This window comes from Mustela putorius, unplaced genomic scaffold (assembly GCF_011764305.1).
Source record: "Mustela putorius furo isolate JIRA1106 unplaced genomic scaffold, ASM1176430v1.1 tig00000831_pilon_pilon_pilon, whole genome shotgun sequence".
Lineage (NCBI taxonomy): Eukaryota > Metazoa > Chordata > Mammalia > Carnivora > Mustelidae > Mustela > Mustela putorius.
The window spans coordinates 6,860,219-6,868,090 of NW_025421490.1; positions in this window are offsets into that span (position 1 = coordinate 6,860,219).

A 7,872-nucleotide genomic window follows, 5' to 3' on the forward strand; every position below is an offset into this window, starting at 1 on the left:
CTATGTCGAAGGGATCTAGGGGCCCATAGAAAGAGCTGGCAATGGCCAAGTTGAGACTATTACAGATAAGTGGCTGAAAAAAACAGTATCAAATCAGTATCTAATCAGTATTCTGATTTGATATAGTATCTGATACAAGTAAGTGGATAGATTAAAAAATGGGGAAGGAACAGACAAATTTCCATTGCAGAAGAATTCCAAATAATTTATGTAAACCCTGCATCTTCAGAATGGGGGAGCATAGCTCCGCACTCCTTAATTTGTCTGCTGCAGGTGCTGACTGCCTTCCAGAGGGTGCTGCATGGAGAGCAGGAGAAAACAGGGGAGGTGACAAACACTATTCTTATTCAGATTTCCATTGTTTTACTGTAATGTCCTATTTCTGTATCAGGACCCCATCCAGGGTACCACATTACATTTATTTGTCTTGTCTCCTTAGGCTTCCCCTTTCTTGGCTGTGACAGTTTCTCAGAGTTTTGTTTTTTGTGTTTTTTGTTTTTGTTTTATTTTGTTTTTTATTTCTTTCCTGGTGACCTTGACTTGTTTGAAGAGTGTTGGTCAGGTATTTTTAGAATGCCCCTCTACTGGAATGCATCTGATATTTTTCCCATGATTAGACTGGTGTGGGTGTTGAAAGGAAGACCACAGTACCGTAAAGTGCCAGTTTCATTGCCTCGTCTCAAGGGTACATATTTTCAACAGGACTTAGCTCTGCTGGTGTTGACCTTGGTCAACCAGCCTAGGTAGTATTTGTCTGGTTTCTCCCCTGAAACATTATTCTTACCACTCCTTCCTTTTCATACTGTCTTCCTTGGGACAGCTCACATGTAAGGGAATTGATTGTTGGATGTATGAGAATTCTCTGTACTGTCTTCACGATATTCTGTAAATCTAAAACTGTTCTAAAACTTAAAGTTTACTTTTAAAAAATCAATTGGCTCTACTACTTTATATGATAATCCCCCTATAGTGTGGAAACTGACGAGAGCCCAAGTTCGATAGAATAGCTTCTGCAGAAGAAATATTATTTATTCGTTCTATCTAAAAACCTAAAAACTTGCCACTGCTAAGCAAATCAATGAGAATCTTTGATCACATTGGGTTGTGCCTCCATCTTACACTATTAGCTTCAGGAAAATAAATTCTAAGCAGGGGAATGGCAAATAGAGATTTTCACACACACAAAAATTGTTAATAGTGGCTTGCAGATGAGAATAAAATTGGTTTTATACAGGGCAGTGGTCCCTATGCAGAGCATTAATAATTGTACCCAGCCCATCTAAACTACTTAGCATGATTCATATTTTAGATTCATTGCAGGTGATGGGGTTCAATGGATAGAGATATACCAATGTTCAATAGATTTGCCCAATAGCACTGCTAAGCGCCTTCTTCCTTTGAATGTATCAAGTTAACTAGCTTTAACCTCAGCACATACAGAAAATTCTACCTTCTAAAACGTGTTTAAAATGCAATGAATCTTTGCTCTTTCATCTAGAATTTATACATTTTAAAAAGCATCTGTAAAACGTGCCCCTCTGTTAGCAATTTTGTCTAGGTAAAACCATCTCAAATGGAGTCGTTTTCTAGTCAAATTTTCAATTCACAGAGGTGAGCCTGTCTCTTCCTTTCTGGGTGATCAGATATTCCAAATTGTCTTCTTGCAAGTTAATTGTTGTGTTTCTAAGGATATGAAAGAGCAAATGTTCTAAAAACACTATTGATATAACAAATAATTTATATTCAGAAAACACTGGAAAACAAAAACAAAACAAAACAAAAAAAACCCCATAATCTTCAGAATAGGAATCAGAAGACACACAGCATGTTTCATTTGTATTAGCAAAATTTTAGGATTTCTAATCCCTAATTCCAGCGATAAGACTCACAGCAGTATTACCTTACTGCATCGAATGTGTTCGATTATACCGTTTGTGTTCTAAGAATCTTTTGTAACACCTTCAAGATTAAACTGGAGTCTGTTTATCCCAAAACAACACATCAAAAAAAAATTATTGCCACAGTTCATGCAATGCAAACTAGAAGACAAGATGTTTTCAAGATTTGAGATGTCATACATGATATTCTCTATCCTGATAGACTTCAGTGCCACTCAAAATGCACATTTCTTAACTATACAGTAACGTTCTGATCTGATAGACTCTGAGTTACTGCCATATAGGAAAAGTAGATATAAAGGTAAATAATATTTTTTCTTCCTTTGTGATATAATACACAAGAGGGAGAGTTGTTTTACTTTCCGATTTTTTTCTTAACTCTTGATTTCTATTTCTCATTGTCCACCCTGGGTCCCCATGGTTTGTAAGAAAGCCTACATCTTCAGTTCTCATTTATTCAGTTCATCTTTTTTCATTTAAGGAGAAGAATGTTAAAAACTCTTCCCCCCAGACAGTATGTATTAAAAATTATCTCCATAAGAGCTTCAGGTTAGAAAAAGGACCTACAACTAGGAGTAAAATGTACAACTTGTTCTTATTCCCATGTACTATTGATAACCCCATCAATGCTCTTTGGGAGGAATGTAACCAGAAAATGTAATGAATCCAAACATCTCATTTAGTATTCATGAGTCCAAAGCCAATTTTTCTCTTCCGGTTCATCCATTGCATACAGCACGTATTTATGACAAGCTAGAGACATGCATTATCCATTTTTATGAAAAATACAATGCTTAGGGGAGTGGGGCTTATACATTTGCTGTGGTTTTTATTAACAAGCATATGAGATGCTGATCTTTGTGAATTAAAACCTTACATTTAAAAGCGAAATTACAGGCAAACCTACAAAAACAACACCTTTCCCCATCCCCCAAAAAAGAAAGAGAGAAAACACGAAATCTTCAAAACCAACAACAAAACTTACCAAAATAATCCAAACTATAAACAAAACTGTCTCCTTTATTAAACTGTAAATTAAATGAAGAAACATTAAAAGATTTGAGCTGACAGACCCAGTGATCGCTCCCTACTCTGAGCCGCAGTGCAAAAGACAAGGAGATATTGAAATGTCAGTAAAAATTCCATTTTGCAATACTCCTGCTAAACAAGAAAAGGCATTTGTCTTTGGCATCGAATGATTTAAGAGGCAAGAGCAAAGGTAGAAAAAAATAATTGACTCTATAAAAAAAAAAATGTAATTTAATTGACCACACTGGCTGCAGGGAGAAAGGTCTAGAAGCAGCTGTAAAAGTCTCCTAAAGGCAGCTCTTCCAGTCAGACTCGGGACAGAACCCATTCATCCAATAAAGCAGGAGTGAAGAGCATTACCTCATGTCGAAAAATGCTCATTGGCTGTTCCAAGAGAGGAGAGAAAAGAAAAATCCTGGAAAATTTAATCTCATTGACGTTTACATATATTTTAGTTGTGATGGTTTCAGCCTTATTGTTAAGAAAGTCTTGTGAGCTCTCTGCTCTGGACAATGTCAATTACTTCTCTGGACTCTCACTTGATTTAGTCCCATGAACAAGCAGCTCCTGCTATGAATTTTCTCCTAGTCATTGGGAGGAAAAGAGAAGTGCATTTCATTGGGTTGGTATAACAGTAGAAATGACTAAACCTGTTTTAAATAATATGTAACATAATATATATTATCTCAATTGAAATATATGGTTGGTCACTTAAAAACTCTATAGCATTTCTATAGCATAATCATATATATTACACATCCTATGTGTATATTACATATGATCATATATATATAGTTATGTTGTTTAAAAATACTGTTTTGATTTTTTTATTTTTTGTTTTTATTCTAATGCTTATCTGCTTTCTATGAAAACAGTCTTTTACTTCTTATTGGCTTTTCTCAGAATTTCTAATCTAAAGCTATATATCATTCAGGCTAAAAAAAAAAAAATTAAGCTGAATGGGTCTCCAAATCCTCCTTTTAAATTTCCAAAAACTGTGATATTTCTTGCATCTCTAAATAATGGTTCTTTCACAATCACAATAGACCGCCCTTCTTAAATCACTTAAATGTGCCAATAATTAGTTTATTCTTTATTAGACAACTAAGTTTGAACCAGAGACTCTGGCTATTTTAGGGTGTTGTGTTCTCTATGTACAAGTGGAGTTTTGTTTTGTTTTTTGTTTTTTTGTTTTTGTTTTTAAGTGCAATTTTATGTTCACTGGGGACTGATGCCACAATCAATACTCCTCCGGATCCTGAACTCTGAAGTGACTATCAGCTCCCAAAGGCCAAAAGCTACAGAACCAGTCAGTGTTCAAGAAAGGAGATCAGGGGGACCTGGGTGGCTCAGTGGGTTAAGCCTCGGCCTTCAGCTCAGGTCATGATCTCAGCGTCCTGAGATGGAGCCCCACATCTGGCTCTCTGCTTGGCAGGGAGCCTGCTTCCCCCTCTCCCTCGGCCTGACTCTCTAACTAACTGTCAAATAAATAAATAAAATCTTAAAAAAGAAAAAAGAAAAGAAAAGAGATCAGGAAGGTCATCATCCAATATACCACCATTATAACATGAACCTGCAGAGATGCTCCAAAGAGATGATACTGTCACTTCTCCCAGTTTGTAACAAGAGACATTTCTGGCTCTGTTCCTTCTGGCACTGGGTGCCTGGGTGGCTCAGTTGGTTAGGCAACCCCTTTCAGCAGTTACTTCTGAAACCAAGAGTCCAACTGCCAAGTCAAACCGAGTCTGAATCAATATATTCATTTACAAATAGCTGTACATAAATGCAAGATCTCACGTTAGAAATGTGAAAAGAATCCAAATGCTATTGTTTGTGTTCAGGGTATTGCTTGAAGTCATTTAAAAAGTAACGACTGCCACTAACAATAGATCTAGAGTTTCTGGTTCATATTACCCTTACTCATGACTAAGGTGAAACGGGATATGACAACTCTTTTTTTTTTTTTTTTTTTTTTTAAGATTTTATTTACTTATTTGAGAGAGAGAAAGAGCACAAGAGAGAGGAAGGACGGGGGTGGGGGTGGGGGGCGGGAAGCTGACTCCCTACTGAGCAGGGAGCCCGACTCGAGGCTCCATTTTGGGACTTCAGGATCGTGACCTGAGCCCAAGGCAAACGCTTAACCAACTGAATCACCCAGTCACCTGTGACCACTCTTTTTAAGATCTAAATTCCAAAATGGTTCTCTGACATATCAGGGACAATCTATCGATCTTAAAAAATACAAATGTATTCATTCTTTGATTCAGCAAAATTTACTGAGTTTGTGCTTGGTGCCAATTCTTCTGGTATGTCGGAGAATACAGCACAGTGGCAAAAAGGACAAGCAAGGTCCCTGTTCTTAAGAAAGAAATGAGGAGGGGCGCATGGGTGGCTCAGTAGGTTAAGCGTCTGCCTTTGGCTCAGGTGATGATCTCAGGGTTCTGGGATCAAGCCCTGCATTGGGCTCCCAGCTCAGTGGGGAGTCTGCTTCTCCCTCTGCCTGCCTCTCCACCCCTGCTCATATTTTCTGTCTCTCAACTACATAAATAAAATCTTTACAAAAAAATGTTTTTAAAAAAGGAAGACCTGAAGAAAGGCATCAATAAACAAGTAAATAAATAATCAATAAAACATAATAACTGTGATAATTGCTATATATGAAGAAAATGAAAAAGGAATTGTACAAGGGAGGGAGTGGAAGATTGTCACTTTCAATCAGATAGTCCTGGAAGGCCCTCTGAAATTTGACTCTAGGTTAATTTTGAACCCAAACTAGACATACATATCATTCCCTTTTTTCCCCAACTAAAGAGCGGAGAATGGTTTGGAGGTTCAGGGCAGGGCAAATGTGGCGAACCTAAGGCAGAGCATCAAGGCTGGTCGCAGTCGAGATGAAGAAAAGTGACGGGACTTGGGATATATTTTGAAAGTGGAGTCAAGAGGATTTACTGATGCACTGGACAGCCTGCGTGTGGAGGGAAAAGAAGAGATCAAGAATTGTTTCTAGATGAAGGAATCATTTGAAGCTGGATGGATGACGGTACTTTTGCTGAGACAGGAAACATGGGAAGAATATTTGAAGGCAAATTTTAGACATTCAAATAGTAATTTCAAAATGGCAGCTGACTCTGTAAACCAGAATTCATCAGGTGAGGGCAAGGCTCTCTTTACCTTTCAGGGTGTCATTGCTCTATCGATATTTAAAGCCACAGACTGACAAGGTAGAACATGTAGCTAGAACAACATAGAGGGGGCATCTGGGTGGCTCAGTGGGTTAAAGCCTTTGCCTTCAGCTCAGGTCATGATCTCAGGGTCCCGGGATGGAGCCCCGCATCGGGCTCTCTGCTCAGCGGGGAGCCTGCTTCCTCCTCTCTCTTTGCCTGCCTCTCTGCCTACTTGTGATCTCTGCCTGTCAAATAAATAAATAAAATATAAAAAAGAAGAAGAAGAAAAACAACAACAACATAGAGCCCAGAATTCTGGAGCTCAGACGAAGATGGGGGAGCAAGCCAGAGAGAATAAGTTGCCAGTGAAGATGGAGAACTCATGGACATTCTCTTTTTACCTATTTCTCTATCGACACCATGTAATAAATCAATTCAAAAGTTAATGGATACAACAACAATCTTTTTTTATTATGTCTCATTGTTTGGGGGATTGACTGGGCTTGACCACAGTCTTCACTAGGGTTTCTCCTATAATCGGATGGTGCTATCATCCTGAAATTATCAATTGAATTCAAATTTAAGGTCAAATTTTAAACTAATGTGATCTATTTCAAAGTAATGTGATCTATTAATTTATTAGCATGTCAGTTTAGAAAACCTGAGCTTTACTCAAAAAGTTCCTCCTTTTAATTAATAACCTGAGAACCATCCAGCTTAGCTATTCCGGTTTCTGTTTCCTCGTTTGTAAGGAGTTGTTTCTAAAGTTCGTTTTATCTATAAACGTCTGTCATTTCTCCAGCCAGTCTCCTTCTTCCCTTTAGCCAACGCTGCCACTGTTACAGCCAAGGTTTCTGATTTCCAAATTTGAACTCAATTCAGGTATAGCAATGTTAAAATAGTTTTGTGATCCATAAATATTGATATAATCAAGGCTTGACCTGCAAAGAAAAGTGTGATAGACCCAAATTTATTTATTTAGTTATTTTGCCTAAACTTCCATTTCAGTCCTTTCTTTTGTGTAGGAAAAAACCTCACTTCCCTTTCAGGCGATTGTGACAATATCACCTTCACATTCTTCCCATAACAACTGGATTCTGGAAAGATCAGATATTATTAACACTAATATCTAGCTAGCGAGCTCTCTTTCATTTACATATTTATTCTGTGCCTTAATCCAGAAAAGATTAAACTGAACAAATAAAGCAAATCAATGTAAATCAATGATAGCATGGTTAAGGGCTATTTTTTTTTTATTATTTTAACCTTAATATAGAACTGAAATAAATAGTTATTAGTCATGGATATCAGCTATCAATGGATGAGAAAGAATGTTTTGAGTTACTTGGGAAAGGACAGAAATTTCTGGAATTACTCAGACTGAAACAGGAAAACAGTCCTGTTATCTTTCTTGCATTCCTAATTTTGTCACATTGATTACGCCTATACAGGCTCTCTTTGATATGGATCTTCTGTGTGTGTGTGTGTGTGTGTTTCTTTCCTTCCTATATAAATCTGTGCAAACTGGAGATTTAAGTTCAATCCCTTCTCTATAGGAGGTAAGAAGAGATAATGAATTATGGTTTCAACAAAGGAGATTACTGAGAGCGTCTTTGGGAGAGAAGTGGGGCAGTAGGCTAGTCTTTTATTAAACACATCATATCTAGGACCTCCCTCAAAAATCCTTTCCCTCATCTCTGTAAATTTAAAGAGAAATTATCTAAAATCTGGGAAGTCTAAAAACAGTATTGTTGTCAGAATAAGGCATGGAGCATGGAAAG